The sequence below is a fragment of the Pleurodeles waltl genome, chromosome 1_1, assembly GCF_031143425.1.
Source record: "Pleurodeles waltl isolate 20211129_DDA chromosome 1_1, aPleWal1.hap1.20221129, whole genome shotgun sequence".
Classification (NCBI taxonomy): Eukaryota; Metazoa; Chordata; class Amphibia; order Caudata; family Salamandridae; genus Pleurodeles; species Pleurodeles waltl.
In genome coordinates, this window is record NC_090436.1 from 125092304 (window position 1) to 125116197 (window position 23894).

The following is a 23894-nucleotide window of genomic DNA, read 5'->3' on the forward strand; positions in this document are numbered from 1 at the left end:
ACCATCTGTAGAGTAAGTCAGTTTCTTGGAGACATATTTCTTGGCTCCTCTGTAACAGCTAGGAAATCAGTTGAGTTTCACTGGCCCAGAACATGGAAGCAATCATGTTAAAGGCAAAGGCAAATGATTAAACCCAATTCTAAAAGGACTCTAGTTTTCTTAATACAATAAAATAGTCTAGCTACTGCGACTTGAATGGTAGATTGTCACTTGGGGCCTGTCATGAAAGTGAACGTTCACAAAAGAGACCCATTTGCGCCTATTTTTAGGTGATTACACTAAAGTGCATACATTTATCTTTCAGTTTCTCCAGGTTAGAGCTGAGATTGGACCGAACTCGCTGAGTTTCACTCCGCAGAATCAGCAGAGCTACATAAAAACTACACTGAGTTCTACAAATGGATGAAAAGTATACGTTTCACTGCTTGTGCTGCAATTTAGCACCAGAAGTGCAAGCAGCGCTGAAAAATCAGCACAAATGGCACCATGCATGCACAAGACCGTTTGGCCATTCGGGTTGATTTTGCTGCCACTCGACTAGATCATCTATGCAAGCAACAGTAAATCTATTCCCAAAGCAGCCCTCTGAATGCGACCACCTGTGTTAGAAAATTGCATTGGTTGATGCCAAATCTTGCTTGCATCGCTGGAGCCTTGTGGAAAACATTATGCCACACAGCAACTGGTGGAATTTGACTAGAACTCTGTGTTACAACAATAATGTGAAGTCAGCAAATCTGAGAATTCTGTGGGCGGAATGAAACATTCCTGCCACCCCTAGTTAGTGCATGTATTGCGGACAGCACAGCTCAGAAACTTAAAGCAGGTAGCGGCTCTCTCAGCTGAATGCACTCAATCACATTTGAGTTTGTTCACATTTTTAGGTAAGATTTTGCATTCAAATACAGCATTGCATTTTGGTCTCTGTTGCTATCTCTATCTGAATGTCACTTAAGAATAAAGCACATGGGCCAGGGTTTACAGTAGTATCTTGAATAGATATGTGAAGTGGAGCAGGACCCCTACTGGCACAGAGTAGGAGCAGAGTTTATCATAAATTATTCCGACCACGTCGATGTTGTTTGAGGAGTTTTTCTAAGAGATGGATTCTTTGAGGGCTCCTTTGTGCAGGAGTCTGGAGTCAGGAGCTTAGGTGGCTAGACCTCTTCTTCAATGTAAAAATGCTGCTCTGAACATGAAATGGTCTGTTTTTCCCTTGTTTTAGAGATTCATACCTATGGTTTTGAAGTAGAAATACGCAAGTGAGAGACTTGACAACTTTCACTGCAGGCAATATCTATGCACATAAAAACATACATGTTGTTGTAGTGTACAATATAGTTAAGACATTGCTGACAAGCATTAGGAAAAGCTGTCACAGATTAACCCAAAGTTGGCAAAGCAGAGTTCCTGATTTCAAATATTTCAAAATGTTTCTTGTTGCACACCACATGAGCACATACTTATGCTATGATGTCCGCAAAGTGCTAGGAGTTGTATAAGTGACATCAACATTATGGCAGGCATTATGACATTGGTGGTAAATGCTGCTTATTGCCGTGGGGAAGACCGCCAACATACCGTTGGGGAGTCGAACATCTGTTCACCATATTGTGACACACACACACTAAACCGACAGAATACTGCCACAAACACAAATCCGCCAGACCACAGGTCAGTGTTAAAGTGTCGGTACGAACACCCATACTGTTTCGCCAACAAAACAACGCCCACCACATTATGACCCACAAATCACCACAGCAGACATTCAACGGTGGTAAACCATTGGCGGTACACACCAGCACAGTCAGAATAGCCACCCAAATACAAAAAAAACATAACATTGGCTAAAACTAAAATCACACACCTGACTCTTATACACACACCACACCCACCCACCCACAGCACTATAAAACACACACCCACATAACACACAACCCTTTGCCAACACAAAAAGACTGCAATAGCTAGCCACGCAAATCACAGAAACAACTACACACTCACCACAACCACCCATATATCTGTCACACACTGCACATCCCACCCCCACCACATTATCCAACAGCCTCTGCACAACACACACCACACAACACCTATGTCCCCACTAAGGCACGCATGTTTCATAGATGAGGAGTTGGTGGAGAAAATAGTCAGGGTAGAGCCACAGCTCTTCGGAGCACAGGTACAGCAAATCTCCATTGCCAGGAAGATAGAGCTATGGCGGAGAATTGTGGACCTCCAAGTCGAGGGATGACATCAAGAAGAGGTAGAACAACCTACGGGGGAAGGTAAGTTCTGTGGCAGCAAGGCACCAGCTCACCATCCAGAGGACTGGCGGTGGACCTCCACGTCCTCCCCCACAGCTGACAGCATGGGAGAAGCAAGTCATGAAAATCCTGCATCCTGAGGGACTCACTGAAGTAGCCGGAGGACTGGACACTGGTGAGTCAATATTTACTACTTATCACACCTCATACGTGCATGCCACCTCACCCCCTCATCCTGACTCCCACCACTCCACTCCATCCCTCACAATGCACCTACACATGTGACTAACCCCAATGCCAAGCCCTGCATGCCATACCGATGCATGTACAGCCCTCCCAGCCCTGCATGTACACCCATCACCAAAGCATGCACAGGATGGAGAACTAACAATCCCACAATAAATCACCATACACAAGTAAAGGTGGCAAGGCAACAGCAATGATATAGGGGAAGCTAGGGATGTACAATATGTCACAGACATGTAGCATAATACATCGCTTACACCCCCACAGGTGCCCCAGCCAATCTCAGCGGGGAGGAAGTGTTACGACTATCCAGTCTCCCAACAGAAGATGCCCCCAGTGATGTCAGCAAATCTGGACTTCTGAATCTGGATGAACTAACTGGCCCATCAGGGACCACTGGTCAGTCGGCCACCCCAGCACACTCACAGTCCACCACAGAGCCTCCCCCCTCAGTATCCAAGACCACAGAACCCACCCAAAGTCCCCACACCTCTGTCCCCAGGACACGTCAATCAGCAGTGTGTACAAGGACCCCAGTCCACACCTCACAGCCAAGACAATCAGGGTCATGGGGTCAGTGGCAGTGTGCACACCATTCGGGGGACACAGGCAAAGGGGGACAGGGTCACTCGGAGGACAGCTATGCACCAGGAGGAGGACAGGCCCAGGGAAATGACTCGCCAGGAGGCACTCACTAATGTCCTGGTGGCTTACCAACAATCCCAGGACAAGATGGGCCAGATACTTAACAACATGCAGGAGAACAAGCGGCTGCAGGAGGTACACCATCAGGAGATCAGGGAAGATTTGCAAGCCCTAAACATCACCATGGTCTCCATAGCAGGGGTGCTGGCTGATATGGCCAACATCATGAGGAAATGTACAGCACACCAGCGGGTCCCTTCCACTAGCCAGTCTACTGAACAGCTCACCACATCTGCTGCAGCTAGTGGACAGGAGGCCTTGTCACAGGACCCACAGGCCACCAGCACACCTCCCCCTGCAGAAGGTGAACCACCCCACAAACTTTCCCTGTGACCCAGACAGATGCCAGAGGCACTTGAAAAGACCAAGACCACCGCCAAGAAATTAGACCCTCCTGAATATCTACCTTGTGTTCCACTCTGTCACCTTGTCCACTTTGAACTGCCATTGCTCCCCTTCCTATGGGCCCTTGGACACTGGACCTGTGCTACAAACAGACTGAACCAATACCCTGGACATACCGCTACCATCACCCCATTCCATTGCACTATCGCTTCTATTATTGCACTCCGATAAACATCCTTGAACACAACTTGAATGATAGTGCTTTATGTGATGAAAACGTGCACTTATGTTTGACAGTTACATTTTGTGCAATTGACATGAACTTTGGTACAAAATGTAGCTGTAGCTGTCTGTAATCATGATATCAGAGCACAGAAGTAATAAAACCAATATCTGAAAATAGAGAAGGCATAGGTGACAGTCAGTTGAGATGCAAAGGAAGTGACTGCCATCCTGCTATAGCCACACTGAAAACATAAATATTTAGAGGAATGGTCAGTTCCACTGTATTACCCTCGTGTAATTGGAAGTACCGGCGTATTACCGATGTTCTCTTGTCTACATCCTCATCCTCTGCCTCCTCATCCTCTTTGTCCTCAGGGTCCACTGCTGTCACAGGGGCATTTCCAATCTCCTCCTCCTGCAGATAAGGCACATGTCGTCTGAGGGCCAGGTTGAGTAACATGCAGCATACTACAACTATCTGGTAGACCTTCTCAGGGGAGTAGCACAGGGATCCACCTGCTAGATGGAGGCATTGGAACCTGGCCTTCAGGAGGGCCCCAGAACTGGCAAATGCCCCTGGGGTCAGGAGCCACAGCAGGTGTGGGTAGCCAGAGTCACCTGCAGGAATTGAGGGACGAACATTAGCCTTACACAATGGTATGGGGGATGACTCCAGAAGGCATACACTGACATATCTTGGGTGGGGACTCAGGCTCACCCATCAACCACACTCTGTGCCTTTGTAATTGTGCCATCACATTTGGAATGCTACTATTCCTCAGGACGAAGGCGTCATGCACCGACCCAGGATATTTGGCAATGACGTGGGAGATGTACTGGTCCGCCAGGCACACCATTTGCACATTGAGTGAGTGGAAACTTTTCCGATTCCTGAACACCTGTTCATTGTGGCGTGGGGAGGACAAATGCAATATGTGTTTTGTCACTCACCCCAATAATATTAGGAATATGTCCTATTGCATAGAATCCAGCCTTCATAGTGGCCAAGTCTTCCACTTGGGGGAATGCGATATAGCTGCACATTTGTTTGACCAAGGTAGACAAAACCCTTGCCAATACTATTGAGAACATTGGCTGTGAAATTCCTGCTGCCAAGCCCACTGTCGCTTGGAAAGAACCAGTTGCCAGGAAATGTAGCACTGATAGGACTTGCACAATAGGGGGGATCCCAATGGGATGACGGATAGCTGATATCAGATCAGGCTCCAATTGAGTACACAGCTCTGTGATTGTGGCCCTGTCAAGTCTATAGGTCAGTATTATATGCCTCTTCTCCAGTGTAGCCACTTTCACAAAGGGTCTGTACACGGGGTCCTGCCTCCTCTTCCTTTTCCTCCGCAGTGGTAGGTATCTAAGGGTCACAAGAGTGAGAAGGGTGTCACAAACTGAACAATGGAACCACCACCCCAGTGCAACTGGGCATGTATGTAATCGGACAATGTGAATTGCAATGTATGTACAATTCACAGCAATGACACAGTTTGCAATTTCTGATTGTTGTCCACTACCATGAAATGGAGACCGCCTGTTCTATAAGTATAGACAGGTGGAAGTGATGTAACTCCGCCGGCGTTGGTCGTCATGGTGGAAGGTGGTCTTGTACCGGCGTTCTATTCCTCATTGGCTAATATGGGGCTCTATGGTGTACAGCATCCAATGAGGATCACCGGCGGCGGTGACAGTGAAAACTGCTGCGGACCTGACCACCATTTTCTATGTATAACCTCACTTGATTCCTGACTTTCCATAGGACAACACCTACACTGCGTGTGCAGCTATGACCTGTGTCTGGATCCTGCCATGGCCCGTGTGATCGGGGAAAGGGTCCCTGCAACCATGGAATGGGCCCCTGCCTTGACTTCAGAGGAGTTAGAGCGCATGGTGGATGGGGTCCTACCCCTGTGTGGGCAGCTGTATGGGCCTCCAGACCAACAGGTGAGTACACCATGGGGACGATGCATGCAACAAGGTGTGGGGTACGTCTGATGGTAGTGTACATGCGGGGCTCCGGCTGATGTGTGTGCCAATGGAGATGTAAAAGTAATTTGTGGGCCATTTGTGTGACAGTCTGAATTGTATGATTAATGGTGTCCTCCTGTCTGTATTATCTCTGCAGGTCAGTGTCCATCAGAAGAAGGGATTGTGGCATGCCATCCCCAAGGACGTGCAGACCCTTGAGGTTTATAGCAGGCGGAGCACCCACTGCAGGAAAAGATGGGAGGACCTGAGACGCTGGGCCCGGAATACCGCGGAGGCCCAACTGGGAATGGCCTCTCCAACGGGGGCGGGGTGCCTGTCGGACGCATACTGGCAGTAGCCTACCCAAAGCTGGATGGGCACTTAAGGGCAGCACAGCAGCCACAAGGGGGTAAGTACAGTGAGTGTGACAACCATTTTTGTTGGCTGGCATGGGATCCTGGTGGTGGGTTTCAGTTAGTGGGTGCCCCTTAATGTTAGCTTAGACATTGCTGCGTGGTTCATCACAAGGTAAATGGCTGTATAGCAAAATCTTGTATTCCAGCTAGGTGGCATTCCAGGTCAGACAGTGCTTAGTGGGTCCCAGGAGGTGTGCAGGTGGTGGTAGTTGGCTCTCATCTTGCTGTAGTACCTAGCCAATTGGCTGCCAGTGCGATGCATAGTGCCCAATCATGATCCCTGTGTGTGATGGTAATGTGTATGACATCTGTGGAGTTGGTGCTGTAATTGACCCAGTGCTCCCTTTCTCTCTCCCCCCCTATTTTCTTCTGTCATCCTGTCCATTTGTGCTTTAGCAACATCTGGCGGAGGAGCAGGGGCACTGATGACTGAGGGAGCTGTATCCCACAGAACCCAGGAGGCAGAGTCCACCAACGTTGAGGGGACCAGTGGGACGGAGTGCGAGGGGAACACCAAGGCGGAGACAGGAGTTGACAATACTGACTCTGATTCCTCCTCCGATGGGAGTTCCCTGGTGGTGGCGGACAGCTCTGGAAACACCCCCGCTTCAGGTGCAGCCACCACCCACGTACCAGCACCACACTCCCAGTAGCCCCCTACCGAGTTGCCCGCTCACCCAGAATGATGGGCATCGACTTCGCCCAAGGTACCTCAGGCCCTGCCCCAGTGAGCCCTGCTGGCCTCAGTGAGGAGGCTATTGACCTCCTGAGATCCATCTCTGTAGGGTAGTCAACCATAGTGAATGCCATCCAGGGGCTGTCATCACAGATGCAGCAATGCAAAGCGTTCCTGGAGGTCATCCAAAGTGGCTTGGCAGCCCTACAGAGAGCGTTTCAGGCTTTGACCTCCTCTCTGATGGCAGCCAGTGTCCCTGTTTCTACCATCCCCCCTCCAACTACCACTTCCCAGTCCCAGTCTCCTCAACCCCAACCCATCCCATGCACACATGCAGACAAGCATGCACAGAGAACATCAGACAAGAGTAGCACAGTCAAACACAGGCAGCACACTTCAGGTCACAAGCACTCACACGAACAACCACATCCAGTGCCTCCTCTGTCTCCCCCTCCTCCTCCTCCTTTTCCTCCCTCACAGTCACATCCACACTCACACCTGCATGCACTGCATCAACGGCCACCACCACCATCACCACATCATCCAGCACACACATCTCACTTGCAGACACCTCCACAACATCCATCCATGCGTCCCCTTTGTCCTCTCCCACCCTGTCTGCCCCCCTCCTAAGAGACACAAATGCACGCCCTCAGACTCCCAACAGCCATCCACCTCACACACACACACACTGTCCATGCACCTGCACCCAAGTCCAGCAGATGTGCACCTCCGACAACCATTCCCTCAACCTCAACTCCTATCCCTCCTCCCACACCCTGCCCCAATGTCCCTAAGAAGCTTTTCCTTCCCCATCTTGACCTCTTCCCTCTGCCTCCACCCACCTGTCCTGTCCGTAAGAGCAGGGTCCCAACAACCCAGCACAGCACCTCAGCCAAACAGTCTGCCACTGCTCTCATCAAATCCTCAGCTGCTGGCACAAAGGGTGTGACGGCTGCCACTCCTACCGAGAGCACACCTCCATCTCAGAAAGGGAGGACTAAGGTGGTGAAAACCAAGGGAGAGTAGATGGGGACAGTGAAGGCACTTCCTAGTCCTGGAGGCAAGAAAGGGAAGGTTCCCACTCAACCACCCAAGAAAGGGAAGGTTCCCACTCCACTAACCAAGAAAGGGAAGGTTCCCACTCCACCAGCAAAGAGAGGCAAGAGGCCCCCTCCACCAGCAGTGGGCAAGAAGCCCTCACCTCCAGCAGAGGCAGCCAGGGTAACACCTCCACCAGCAGTGGGCAAGGAACCCTCACCTCCAGTAGAGACAGCCAGGGTAACACCTCCAAAAGCAGTGGGCAAGGAGCCCTCACTTCCAGCAGAGGCAGCCAGGGTAACACCTCCACCAGCAGTGGGCAAGGAGTCCTCACCTCCAGCAGAGGACATGTAGGCCACGCACCGGAAACAATTGGGCAAGGAGCCCCCTCCAGATCCAGTGGGCAAGTTCCACACTTTAGAGACTGTGGACTTACACTCCCCACCAGGGACAATTGGGCAAGGAGCCCCCTCCAGAACCAGTGGGCATGTTACCCACTTCAGCTGAGGTGCCTCCCACCACCACCCCCTTCCCCCTGAGGTACCTACCTTTTCCAACATGATGCCCCTGCACAGTGGATTCCGGATAGTGTCAGGAGTCAAGTTGGGCCTTAGACTGTGCCCTGTGGCCATGTGGGCCTTTTGTACTTTGGACTGGCCATTGGCCCTTTCTGGACATTGACGGATGCTTTTGTTTTCGCATGGACAATATGGTGGATTTTGGCATCAAATAACAGTGTCACTTGAACCACAATGTCGTCCTTGTTTTAATTAGACGTGGGTCCTGTAACATTGGTTTTACTCTGCAGCTGGTTGTGTGTATGGTGTGTGTGTCAATGGTGTGTGTTGTGCGTGTGTGTGTCACTCTCCTTTTCCTCCCTCCCTCCCTTGTGTGCTAGGCAGCTATACTCACCGTCGTCACCTTCGTCGGCAGTGGTGTTCCAGAAGGACCATGGCGTAGAAGAGCATCGGGAAGACCTGAGGTTCCTGTTCCATGGTGGCGGCAGTCTCCTCTGTGTCTCTGATGGTGAGTCTTTCATTTTCTATGTAGTGTTTCCGCCAGGCTTTTGATGGCGTTGGTACCGCCCTGGAAATCCTGGTGGTTTGCTATGTCATATTATGGTGGGCGGTACCTTGTCTTCCGCCTGGCTGTTGATGGCTACCGCTGTGGTCAGTGGTGTCAACGACAAGGCGGTTGGTGTGGTACATTGGCTGTCCATGGGAGGGATCACCGCCATGGTCATAATTTGGCGGTAATTAGCGCCAGCCTGTTGGCGGTATTACTGCCACTTTAACAGTCACCGCCAATGTCATAATGAGGGCCATAATATGTATAAAACCATAAATTCACGCAATATAGACTACCATAAAATTGCAAAATATATTTTTCATAATAAATATAAAAAATACTTTTTACCTAAAATAATTAATTAAAATAAGCATAAAACATGTTAAACACCTATTCAAATGAAAAATAAATATATTATCAACGCTATTAAAAAAGTGTTTTTCCCGTGTTAATTCCCAAAGCCATAGAGATTTTAGATATGACTGCAGCCGGAACAACTGAATAGAATTGCACCAAATCTGGCAGGAAGGAGACTCTTGGTCCAGAAAGCACGCTTTTTATTTGGGGTAAATCCATTCAGAAGTTTTTGAGATATTAAAGGAAAACAAAATTTGTATATCTGGGTGGAGCCCAAGTACAGATCTCATGGCAAGATCTGATTGGTTGACAGCACTTCAACCAGGATGTGATGGCATCCATCTTGGGACCAATATACATAATAGCAACCTATTGAAATGCATTGTAGTGAATGGCATTTTTTGAAGATCACAAAAAGGAGAACTTATAAAGGGTGATTACAGATTTTAGTTACAATATAAATAATTTGTTGCTAAGACGCTCTTACCCTGTGAAAAATCCTTTTGCTAGAGATTCATGAATCATGTTTGAGAGAAAGATGTTTTCTCGTGATATTACTTTGGAGGTTATGGAAGCAAAAATGAGAACATATATTCTGTAAATTCACACTATCATTCTCAGCCATATGAGAATGAAGTCTGACATTCTCAGTAAAACATGTTCTTCCAAAGGAGCAGCATATCAGTTGATTCCCTTATGTTCTATTGTAGCTTTCCAAAGTGTTCTAAAGAACAACTTTAGTGCTAACAGTCGTACTTCTGACAAAAGCGTGGTCGCCTGAAGTCATCTTGATCGAAACAAACTGGCAAAACTTAAAACATTTAATTTAGAAAGGAACAAAATGAGGGGGTTCAGTTTGTCACAGAAATTATGGATAGTGCTGTAGACAGAAAAAATTGGAGACATTTGAGTGAGTTCTAAAGTATCTTCGTGTTGTACTTCTAACCGAAGCAGCCTGTCAGTTGATTCTCTTGTTTTCTCCTGCAGCCTCCCACAGTGTTCTAAAGATCAACTAGAGTGCTAACAGTCTTACTTATGACAAAAGTATGGCACACCTGAAGCCATCTTGATTGCAACGTACTGGTAAAACTTAAACCATTTAATTTAGAAAGGAAAGAAATGAGGGGTTTCATTTTGTCATAGAAGGTTTGGTCAGTGCTGTAAAAAGAAAAATAGGACATGTTTAAGTGACTTCTCAAATATCTTCCTCTTCTAGTTCATTAAAACATTCTGACATGTAGTTAGAAACAAGCATTTTCAATACCAGCAGCAGACTGCCAAGTAAATCCCTGTGATCAACAGTTTACTACAGTGTTCTAATGAGCAACTAGAATGCTAACATTCTGAATTTATGCCAAACGTGTGGCACATCTGACCGCCATATTGATGCAATCGAGCTAGAAAAATGAAAGCATTTTCCACTAAGAATACTGCAGTAAATGAGATTAGGAAGGGGTTCATAACAAATGACGGAGCATGGCCTCAGATAATTTAAATTGAGGGCAGGGAGGCGGGTGGACAAGCAACAAGTTGACCATGCTGGACAGTTGGGGGTTGCAGTGGCAGCACAACGGACCATGGAGGGCAGGTAAAGGGGGGCAGGGGCAACAAACCAACCATGCAGGACAGGAAAGAGAGGCTGTGGCAATATGACAGCTCATTGAGGACAGAAGGAACAGGCAGTGGCAGTACAACCATACATTCCAAAAGGACAGATTCAGGCAGGAGTCTCACAATGTTTTTACCCCAAAAGGGCTTTATTTGATCTGTCTCCTGTCTAAAATATCTTCCCTTTCAATGTGAGCCATTGGGGAAATCAATTCCCCAGGTTTTTGTTTTTAATTCTCCATGTTATCAAGTTCACAATGTTAACAAGTATGGTACATTGGATCTCTGAGGACAGGAGAAATGGGGTAGGGACATGAACATGGATATCAGAGGACAGGAGTACCAAATTGACAGGTTGCAGCAGCACAATATACCACACAGGGCAAGCAGGATGGCATGACAGAACATGGAAAGAAATAGGGAGGGGGCAGGGCCATGCAAATGGACAACAGAGAGCTGAGGGGAAAGAGGCAAAGGCAGCAAGCTGACCATGAAGGGAAGGAGGGAGGGGGAAGGGGCATGATAATGGACCAGACAAGGCATGCGGGAGGGAAAAAGGGCCTGCACATGGAAAACGGAGGGCAGGGGACAAGGGGGAAGGGCTGGAGCATCAAGCTGATCATGGAGTTCATGCAGGATAGACACTGGAAGCACAACACACTATGGAGGGCAACAGTCAGACTATAGTGGCATGCACACAAACAATGGAAGGAGGGGGTCAGGGTCAGCATGTTGACCATACAAGGTAGGTAGAAGGGGCTGTGGCAGCACAAAATACCATGCATGGCAAGCGGGAGAGTTAGTGGCAGCACAACATCCATGGTGGACAAGAGGGAGGGGACATGGGCATGGACAAAGGACCATGGAAGGGATGGTTAGGGGCTGGACATAGACAAGAGATGGCAGGGGAAGGACCTTCACAACAGACCACAGTGGTAGGCAGGAGGGGAAGCTGCAACATAACCGAGGATAGAGGGCAGAAGGGAGGGGCAGAAAAATGGAACATGGAGGGCAGGAGGGAGGCATTAGTTCATGGAACTTAAAAAGGCAGGGTGGAAGTAGCAGGGACAGGCAGCAGTCATCTGGCCATGCTAGCAGGGAAGAGGGGCAGTGGCAGCTCAACAGAACACTCAGAGTAGATAGGAGGTGCACTGGCAGGTCCAAGTCACATGGTAGGCCAAAATGAGGGAGCAGGAGCAAGCACACAGACATTGGAGGGCGGGGGAAGGAGGGTAGGGGCAACAAGCTAAGCACAGAAGCTAAGCAGGATGGCAATAATGAGGCATAGAACTGGGCAACATAGGGCAGGAATAGTGGGTAAGGACATCAATATAAGGGGAGGGCATTGTAGCACATTGGACCATATATATATATATATATATATATATACAGATATATATGGTCAGCAGTAGGTAGTTATGCTTAGGTACTGTAAAGAAAGGAGCCTCTTGCAAAGATAACAAGTTCCAACACAAGGGAAAGCCATCAAATTGTAAAAAGTCAATGGACACTCTGCAATTACTAACATATAAATATCATATCTTAAGCAAGAGCAAATATAGATGCACTGAAACAAACTCTGTGTGCAATAAATATTATGTTTTGTTATCCATCTTAGATTAATTATACACACATATAAAACTAGTTAATAAAAAGAAAACCATCTCATATATACATATGAATTACACACATCCACCTTTCGCATCAACAATCACACAGCTCACATAAACCCAACTGACCAACACATATGGGTCATAATTTCACAAAAACAATTTAAAAAACAATGTTATGTGATATACTAATCTCATTCAGAATATACTTCATCTCTATGAATTATCTTAATAGGTTGGGTATTTTAAATAGTATATTAATCACATGGCACATATTATTTGGATGACAACCCAATAATCTTGAATAAACAGTTGATGCCTTCTTGGTGAAATTGCCACAATCAAATCGACATGCGTTTCAGTGCAACAGAGCCTTCTTCAGGATATTCCCCAATAACTGTTACATTTTAAATGGCAGTTAGAAATGGAGAGTTCACAGATAACATATGTAAAGTGAAAACTCAATACTCCAGCCTGCAGCCTCTATGAAAAAAATGATAAGTGATTAGGGAGAGAATGAAGAAAAGTCCCCTCAAACTGGTGGATCGACAAGGTGTGCGACAGACAAGTCTGACGATTCCAAAGTCCAGGATAATAGACTAGCATCTTCCAATTAAATGGAGCTTCAAGAAGGTTTAAATGACCACAAGTACTCAGCGGGTTCTGAATCACGACTCCATTAGCTGGAATAGAAGTAGTTTAGTTAAAGTTAGGACCATGTTTCCATGGGAAAAGCATTTTTTAACTTGCCTATAGCTTTGGCACCATTAGACGAATCTTCATGACAATTAAAAAAAAAAGTGCCCCGCTGATTCTTGTTGTGCATGGAAAGATTCAGGGTGATCCGTCAATTGTGTGCCAAGCAAAAGGCGGGGTGTCAAAAAAGTTGTGTTTCCTGAACCACTGGACGGAATTGCACCAAATTTGGCAGAAAACTAGCTTTCAGTACACAGATTGTGCTTTTAACAAACTAAGGAAAATCCAAATTTGTATATCTTTGGCTGCGAATAAATCACAACTATTCATGAATTTTCACACATGCACTTGCAAATAAAAGTGCTATAATTGGCTGGCCACAACCTGACTAGAAAGTTGCAGCTGCCATTTTATATTATGGGAGAGAGTCCCCTGGGCTGAAAATAGAAATGATAGGTGGTGTAAGGGGTCAGGGTGGAGGTACCCTGACCCCAGGGTGGCGGTATAGCGGTGTTTTAAGCCTAAAATTATGGGTTTAAATGATTTTTCTTCACCATGCATGATATGTGTGAATATCTTTCAATATTCAAGAATAGACTCGAATATTTGAGGAAAATTGAGGATATTCTTAAATATTCAAGGATATTTGAGAATATTGGAGAATATGCAAAACAAATGGGTTTTTTTAATTCACACTCGTTCATACACTAAGTCATTCACTCATACATGCACTCGGAGACTCATCAGCCCACTCACACACCTACTCAGATACCCAGGCACCCACTCAGACCCACTCATAGACTCACCCCCCCACTTTCAGACCAACTCAGATACTCACACACCCGCTCTTAGATCTACTGACAGAGACAGACCCTGTGGGATGACATTGGCAAAGGCCATGCGCGATGCAGGGTTGGGTGGTTATAACGGCTTAGCTGCAGGACCTGGCCACAGGCCAAAGGCCATGTACAACTGTGATTGGATTAACGTATAGTAATTAAAATTATTTTATATTAAAAAAACATAGAAATTCACTAAATAAACAAAGATTACAGGGACGTTATAGTTAGGTTCTGAATTTACTCGTACAAACCAAAGACATATATAAAACTAGAACTTGCACCTTAAGATAACTATAACTCGCTCCTTCGCCATGCACCATTCATTAATCCACATATTCTATCATTGCTGACATCTTCCATGGCATCTTTGATATTATCACTGCAACATTTGCAATAAAATTATTGCTAAGAAAACTGTGCATGGCAAGGGTGCGAGTTATAGCTACCTTGGGACGCGCGTTATAGTTACTTGAAATAACTATAACTATTACTGCTGAATTTCTATGGTTTTGTATGAGTAAATTCAGAACCTATCATGCCCCTGTAACCATTGTTTTTTCAGTGAATATATAATTATACTATGTATCAAACATTATAAATGAAACCTAAATAGAGTTTACCATACAAGAATGTATTGATAAAAAAAAATCAAACTAAAACTAAACCAACCAATCAAATAAAACTGTAGACAAGCTTAACCAATAAAATCAAACAATTAAATCAACAATACAAAAGGCACAATAATTTATCCAACTAAATATTTTAAAAAACAACAAACACTGCAAAATGAGGAAACTTTACTGGATTATCTGACTAGACCCATACAAGCAGAAACGTATACATCTTGACAACTACCTAAACAAGTAAGTAAAACTTATATTTAAACCAAAGCTTACTTGCAAATAAGCTTAAAAAGGTCAATGACCAAATGACAAACAAAGCATTCTCCAAACATTTTACATTTACCTCCTAAAAGAAAACAGCACCACTTCGAAACTGATAGGCTGAAAAAAAAATATTACAAACCAGCAAAAAGATATAACCCAGTAAGCATATATAAATTATTAAAATCTATAAACTCACCCCAGTAGCAAATAAAAGTAAAACTAACAAGCTCAACCTCCACAAACTACCAACAAATAAACATTGAAAATTAAACTGGTACTTTTTTCTTCAAACTGAAAAAAAATACCTGCTCCACTAAAACCTCCCCAACAGAAAAGCTGCAAAACAGTGTGAAGCAACTAAAAAGAACACCCATGTAAGTATAAAAATAGAGCATGTTAAACCATTCTTTAAGTAAATAACAAACATGTAAACTTTTAAAAATTGCATTTATTTATACTATTATACTACTTTTAGATACAATGACAGAGAGCCACATGCATAACATTCCAGGAAGGAAAGCAATTACTAAGTGACATGGCTTTCACCTGCAACGAAGAAAGTGTATCAACAGAAAATGTGAGTTGGAAATGTACCAAGTATTATTCTAATGCATGCTGTAAGGACACTACAAAAGATGATGCTGTAATTCATGTAAGAGAACACAAACACCCCCCAAATGTACCAGAAATAGAAGGGAGTATTGCAGGATATAAGACAGGCAAGCACTAGCTCCCAGGAATAACCAAAATCCTAAAAGATATAAGGCCTGATTATGACTCTATTGGTCTAACAACCGCCAGACTTGTGGTGGTGGTGCCTCATTACGACCCTGGCATTTGGACCGTTGGGAACAAGGTTCCAGATGGGCTAACTGCAGTCAGACTTGTGGTCAACCACGGTGCCACTGAACTCAGCGCCGCCATACTTATCACGACTATTGTTTTTGCCAGCCTTTCCATGGCAGTGATCCCGTCATGCAAAGGTTAGTGGAAACACAATGCTGGGGGCTGCAGAGGGGGCCCCTGCAATGCCCATGCATACAGCATGAGCAGTGCAGGGGCCCCCATGCCCAGCATCCTTGCAAAGCGCACTGTCTGCTGTGCAGACAGTAAGCATTCTGTGGGGGCTGCTGTGCTATGGTATTGGACTCAGCTCCCTCGAGGGAGCTAAGACCAACCACTGACCATATTACAAGCACACAGCGCACACTATTGCTGTCTGTGGTCACCAAAGTAATACACAACTGAACATTGGATGAATTTGAAAACAACACAGCTGACAAGCATTGATTACCACACTAGACACACCTGCAAAGGACACTATAAAACACACCCCTTCCCACACCACAATCCTTTGCATTAGCAACGCCAAATACTGAAGCCAGCACACACTATTTAAAAAACACTGCCTAGATTAGGCACACCTTTTTTCACCAACCCATAGAACACCTTGCACACACTTCTGTCTAGTCACACCCTTTTGCACTTCCCCTGTATAGTAAGTCACTGTCACACTTTTTTCCACCAAGTCACGTTAAAAAATATCCCTGTTTTTCTGAGGTTGAGTTAAGAGTCATAGTGGAAGAAATCATAAGAGTAGAGCCACAATTGTTTGGAGCACAAGTTCACCATACTCCCCTCAGAAGGAAAATGGAAATGTGGGACAGGATCGTTGACAGAGTGAATGCTTTAGCCACCCCTTGGACACAAATGAGGACATTAGTAAGAGGTGGAACACCTTCAGGGGCACGGTACATCCCCTGGTCTCCAGGCACCAGTAGCAGACCAAGAAAACTGGGGGTGTCCCTCCCAGTGCCCCATTAATACCCTTTCCCTGGGAGGAGAAGGTCTTGGCCATCCTGCATCCTGAGTACTTAGCTGGAATACCTGGGGGAGTGGAGCCTGATAAGTCACAGCAATAAATATTTCAGCAAAATGCTATGTTATGTGTGCCCACAGCTCAGCCTTTGCCACTATTACTGTCACTCCAATCACCATCCCAGTGTTCACCTGTCCAAAGACATAGATCTATTTGACACCTCACAATTGAAGTGTATTCACCTGGGGAGATGACATTTGTATAGTGTGTGTAGTCAAGGGACTGACATTACAACTCCCAGCAGGCACTATTCTTGTAAATATAAACAGTAGCACAGTGATCACATGCTACAATAAATTTGTTAGTGAACTCTCAATTCAAGTGGACTCACCTGGTGGGAGAACATTGGCCAAGTATGTGTACTAGATAGAGTGACATGACTGCCAACATTCCTTGTGCTTAAACGTCAGCATGTGTCCCTTTCTCATTAGCAAACCTGCTGTCTCATGCATGGTCTACCTGGGTTGATGGGATGATGTCTGTATTCCCTCTCGTATATGTGCATAGCAACCTGTATGTGGAATAAGGCATTTACAATGGGTGTTCATTTCATGTTGTGCCACATATAGGAGTATGTCCCCATTGTTTATTGGCTGACACATACCCTCATGCATCATAGCATTTCATTTAGAATGTACATCTGGAGTAACAATGAGGGACATGACAGGTGGGCCTAGAGGTTTGAGCCACAATGTACATTTCTATGCCATTGATGTGGAAGCATATAGTAAAGTGCACTTGCATGTGTAATGGGTAAGGATTGTGATCTGACTGTTGGAATGCATCATGGAGTGACTTGCAGATATGTTGAACTCACGTGTTTGGGTACAAGCATTCATCCAGAGAAAGACATCTGGGTCTTCATGACATTAATGGAGACAATGATGAAGCTTTGAATTGGGCAACATGTTGAGGGCCTTCAACAAGTACTTGTAAATTTCAGGGCCTCTCCAACATCCAAGGTACTAATGGTGTTTGCTTATGCACTCAGAGTATGCCATTGTAAGCGGTGCCAAGCATTAGTGGTGATTACCCTGGGACTTGCTGATTCAGTGTGTTGTGAAGTTTGGGGACATCTCTCCCAGACATATTGCACATGGGGGGTCATTCTGACCCCGGCGGTCATGGACCGCCGGGCCCGGGGTTGGCGGGAGCACCGCCAACAGGCTGGCGGTGCCCCGCAGGGCATTCTGACCGCGGCGGTTTGGCCGCGGTCAGAAGTGGAAAACCGGCGGTCTCCCGACGGTTTTCCGCTGCCCAAAAGAATCCTCCATGGCGGCGCAGCTCGCTGCGCCGCCATGGGGATTCTGACACCCCAGATGGCGGTATGGGGTGTCGTGGGGCCCCTGGGGGGCCCATGGGCACTACAGGGGCCCCCATAAGAGGGCCCCACTTTGAATTCCACTGTCTGCATTGCAGACAGTGAAATTCGCAACTGCACCCGTCGCACCTTCCCACTCTGCCGGCTCCATTCAGAGCCGGCGTCCTCGTGGGAAGGTTGTTTTCCACTGGGCTGGTGGGCGGCCTTTTGGCGGTCGCCCGCCAGCCCAGTGGAAAACCCAGAATCACCGCAGCGGTCTGACGACCGCGGTGCGGTGTTCTGGCGCCCGCCAAGGTAAGAATCACCCCCATGATGTCTATAGTGTCCATTTTCATGCCACATGTGTGAGCTATCTGAGCAACATTAGTACTACCTCCATTACTCTATTGGGACAAATATCACTTGGTGAAGTGTGCATAGTCAACTGCTTTCAGTGTAACATGAGTATTTCCATGTCACCTTCTCCAGGCTATTGTACTTTTGTCATCAACATGGCAGGATTTTGGAGCATCATTTCTTATTGTTGGGTCATTATATATGTGACAACTAGATGTGTGGGATATGCGGGAATGCAGTTAGCATTGGCCCCCTATCGCATAACAACAGGTAACTGGGGAAACTTCATGGGGAAACCTTTGAGGGTGACGAGGTCTCCTACTTGTTAAGTGGTTACTGTGATTGCACAACTTTATCCATGCAAATGATTTTCCAGTGGGCAACTGTTGACAGTTCACATGTATTGGCCACTTAGATGAAGTTTTTTGCTGGGGTCTACTTGACATCATTTTAATGTTTGCTAATCAGAGCTGTTTTTCAAGAGTGATCAAGGACATGTGATGATACTATTTCTCTTTGTATTTGCAGCATCAGCCCAGGGAAGTGAAGGAGACAGAGTACACATGAGTGGGGAGTTATCTGGCTACCGGGCCTACAGTCAAGACACCACGATACAGAGGGACCCAGTGGCCTGAAGGGCGATCGGAGTGCCTTGGGGGAGGCCGGACCATCCACTTCATTATCAGATTCTTCCTCCAGTGGACACTCCCTAGAGGTGGTGGACCCATCAGGTCATCCCCTGTACTATCCTTGTCTACCAATCCCAATTGTATCACCACCCACCCTGTTGCTCCCCACCCAGTTGGCCGTGTCTGCTCACCCAAGAGGGTAGGTGTCTCCTTTGCCACAGGCACCTCCGCCTCAGCCCATGTTACCCGTGCTGCACTCAGTGAGGAGGCTACAGAGAAGTAGCTCTGTGGGTCAGAAAGTCATTGTGAATACCATAAAGGGTCTGACAACCCAACTCTAGCAGACAATGCTTTCCTGAAATGCCTTCATGGTGCACTGTCTGGCCTACAGAGATCTTTTCAGACTCTGGCCTCCACACTGACGGCAGCCAGTCACCCCCCACCTTCCCATCTTCCCTTACCTACTCAAAGCACACAGATGATCAGCATGCACCCATCTCAACACATAAGAGCAGCACACACAGACAACAGCACTACAAAACACAGTGGCTTGCAAGCAAATAACAGACACCCACAGATACAACATCAGTCACCACTTCCCCAGACACTCCCACCACCCCCAGCATAACACACATGACATCAAGAACACCCACAGGCACGACCAGAACAGTCAGTGACACATCCACCACACCCAGTATACCCGCAGACACCACACCAACAGAAACACATGCATCCCCCACATCCAGCATTCCTACAGACAACACCTCAACAGACACACTCACATCCACCACTCCATCCCCAGCACCTCCACCTCCCAGTCCCCAAGACACATAAATGTACTCACTCACCCCAGCAACAGACACCACCCAAACACAAGCATACCTCCCACACTCACACACCCATTACATCCACACCAAAACAGCAGACAACCACTCCCTCAATCTCCAAATTCTCACCCCTTCTGCTGACCATCCCTGTGTACTTAAGACAGTTTTTATGTTTTATCTTAACCTTTCCCCTGTTCCCTCCACCCCATCCAAAACCGAAGAGGGCCTGACTCACCTCCCAACCCCTCCCTTCTACCTCCAATTCCTCCCCTGTCATACCTCCTCCCTGCAAGCACCCATACCCCTCCCCCAAGAAGAAGCCCACCCCTTCCAAGAAGTATTCCACCCCTCCCAAACCTAAATCCACCCACTCCCAAATCTGACTCCCCACTCAAAGATGATCCCTGAGGTGCCTGCCTGCCCGCTTGATGCCCCTGGCTGTGAAGGTTCGCTGGCGGTTAGGAGTCAAGTGATAACACATTGATGTGCATTGCCGATTGACTATGGACTGGCCATTGGCCTTGGGCATTGTGACTCTACAGTTAATAAACCCAAACAGTAGTCTTTTGGGGTATACATTTGTCCTGCAGTTACTTTTCCTCCTTAATGTTGTTCCTGAGTAGCTTGTGTTATGTGTCTACAGTTGTGTGTGTTTCAGTCTGTATGCTGATCAATTTGCTGCTGTTTGCAGTAGCTGACTTTGTGGGCAGTGCTGGTGCCCCCCATGACAGAGGTATATGTTGAGTGTATGGATATGTGGGTGTAAATGCAATGGTAGTGTCATGGCTGTGTGTACTGTTTGGTATGGTAAGTATTTCATTTTGTGTTGTCTAATGTGAGCATGGATGGTGTTAGACTTGTCCCCCTGATATGGATTATGGATTCATGTAATGTGTGACATGTGTTGCAGCTTGAGATTTTTTTGTTGAAACGTGGAGTGTTTTCAGTTGTTCTAGCTTCCTTTGCATTTGACTGTGCATCCACACAATCAAGTTGAGTGTAACTTGCCGCTTCCTCATGTACATGTATGTCCCAGGCAGATGGAGTTGTATGTACTTTGTTAATTTGCACTTTCACATTGTGCAGATAGGCATGTCACTTGGGTCTAGTACTATTTGTCCCCGAGATACAGTTCCTGTGCAAATGTTGTTTAAGGGACATATGCAAAGTGATATGTGTCCCAGTGCAGCCACCTTCTTTGACTTTCCCAGATCGCCCCATCCCTATTGTGCTGGTATTGTTTGCATAGTGATTCTTGTATATTTGTCTCTCTGTCTACTGTGCATTCCATTGACCTTCCATTGTGTTGTAATGTGGGTGATGTGTGTGCACATTGCTGGGCTGTTTACTGGGAGTGTTATTTGTTTTCCATGCAACATCCATACATATGTGTGTTGAATGTGATGACAGTCAATGGCATGGGTACAATGTGAGTGTGTGCGTTTTTTTTGTAAATATGATGTTGGTGTGTTGTTGGTGTTGTGTGAGACATTGTTGTGTACACTTGACTGTCCCGGTGCCTGAGATGAGCAGATGTTGTGTTGCAGTGTTGTGGTGCAGTGTGAGTGCCATGCCCAAAGGGGGTGTTTTGTGACTGTTCATGTGTCCTTCTTTGTGTCTGGTTGCGAGTGTGTCCACAATGACAAGTGTACTTGGTGTCCGTAGCATGACCCCCATATGATGTGGCTGACAGCACGACGATCTATTGTTAAGGTTAATGACACAGGCAGGTTTGGATTTTGTGCTCCATCGATGATCAGCAGCAGGACATGTGTGATGGGTTCCATGGTGGCAGTGGACATGTGAGGCTGGCTGCAAGTGAGGGTCTCCATTTATCATCCCCATTTCCACCTTCTGAGTCATGGTGATTGGACCGCCATGGTCACATTGGCAATGCGCAACCTCATAATGTGTCCAGGGGAAACATGGCTCTGCCTTACTGTGCAGCCTTGTGACTCCGGCGGTGTGTGCGGCCTGGAGGTGCCAGCAGGACCGTGGTGGGCTTTGCTCCTTAGGCTAGCATGACTCGTAAAATGGCTGTCCAACCACAAACGTGACAGTCGTCAGACCACCAACATCACCATGGTGGTCCACAGACCACCAAACTCGTAATGAAGCCCCATGTCTAACCTCTCAAACTCGTAATGAAGCCCTATGACTATCCTCTAGACCTCCCTCCTACACATTCTACCCTCAAAACCCTAAAATAAACCAGACAAAAGAACTTGCCTGTTCCGCCGAACAGCATCACCCTACTGTGACCTAGATCCTGGACTAAAACCTACACAAATATACTGCAAAATAGAAGGCAGCAGTAAACAAAATGGCTGCTAAATGAACAAAAAAACCTGACTATCTTGCAATAGGAATGAATGGGAAAAATGTACCAATGTTGACTAAATGTATTAAAAATGTTAAAAAATAGTAAATATGTAAACATGTTGATAAAGTTGTGCAAACAATAGAAAATGGTAAAGTAAGCATTACATAATATTATAATATGGATACAATTATAAAATATATACTGAAAAAACCTATGTGAAAATTATGTTGAAAATATGTCTACAAAACAATTAACAAAATGTAAAAAATTGCTAAACAGTTGAAAAAAGAAGAAAATGTACAACTTACAATACTATTTAAACATTATTTACAATTTGTATATAATGATGAAAAAGCATTACAAATGTTTCATTTATAAATGTTTATTTTCAAGTTTAAATGTAAATGTGTTACATGTCTTTATTCTATAAAAATATGTAATTAATATTATTATTTATTACAGACATGTAACTATTTATATCATACTTCTAAACTCCACCATTACCGATTAAATAGCACAAACTATTTCTACTCAAATACAAATACAATTTAAACTAAGGATTTACACATTTGTTTAAAATTAAATAATCACTCTCCAATGTAAATAATTTGTAAGAAAGTGTTGGACACTTAAGGGATCACACTTACTGTTCACATTCCAATCTAAGGGCCCGATGACGATCAAATTACGAGCTCCGTAGGATATAATGGAATTATAATTTGGCAGACAGGATTTTGGTCACATTTGTGATAAGTAACCCCATCTTCCAAGATCGTAATCAGGTCCTAAACCAATTTGGAGAAAGTGTTGGAAACTGAACGGGGTGGCATTTGCTACTCTATCGCCAATCTACACCAATCTTGGGACGCTGTTAGATACCAAAGGGGTAACATTTACTGTTCCCACTGCAATCTATACCAAGTTGGGGAAGGTGTTGGGAACTAAAAGGGTGACATTTACTATTCCCACTCCAATCTATCACAATTTGGGAAATGTGTTTGACACTAAAAGAGTGACATTTACAATTACTGCTCCAATCTATACCAATTTGTTGGACAATAAATGGGTGACATTTACTATTTGCTGTACAAAATTAACAATAATAACATTTACAAATTTGAAAAACATTTTTCATTAAATGTTGAAAAATATATTTTAGGACAATTTCCTACAAACATTTTTTTAAAAATATTGAAATCATTCAAATTGTTACAGAAAATATATATTTAAAAATACATGAATTTTCTACATTACATTTACTATTCCCACTCCAATCTATCACAATTTGGGAAATGTGTTTGACACTAAAAGAGTGACATTTACAATTACTGCTCCAATCTATACCAATTTGTTGGACAATAAATGGGTGACATTTACTATTTGCTGTACAAAATTAACAATAATAACATTTATAAATTTGAAAACCATTTTTAATTAAATATTGAAAAATATATTTTAGGACAATTTCCTACAAACATTTAAAAAAAAATATTGTAATCATTCAAATTGTTACAGAAAATATATATTTAAAAATACATGAATTTTCTACATTACATTTAATTTGTGCATAATTTTAAAAGTATGTTTTTAGATGTACACATATATATTTA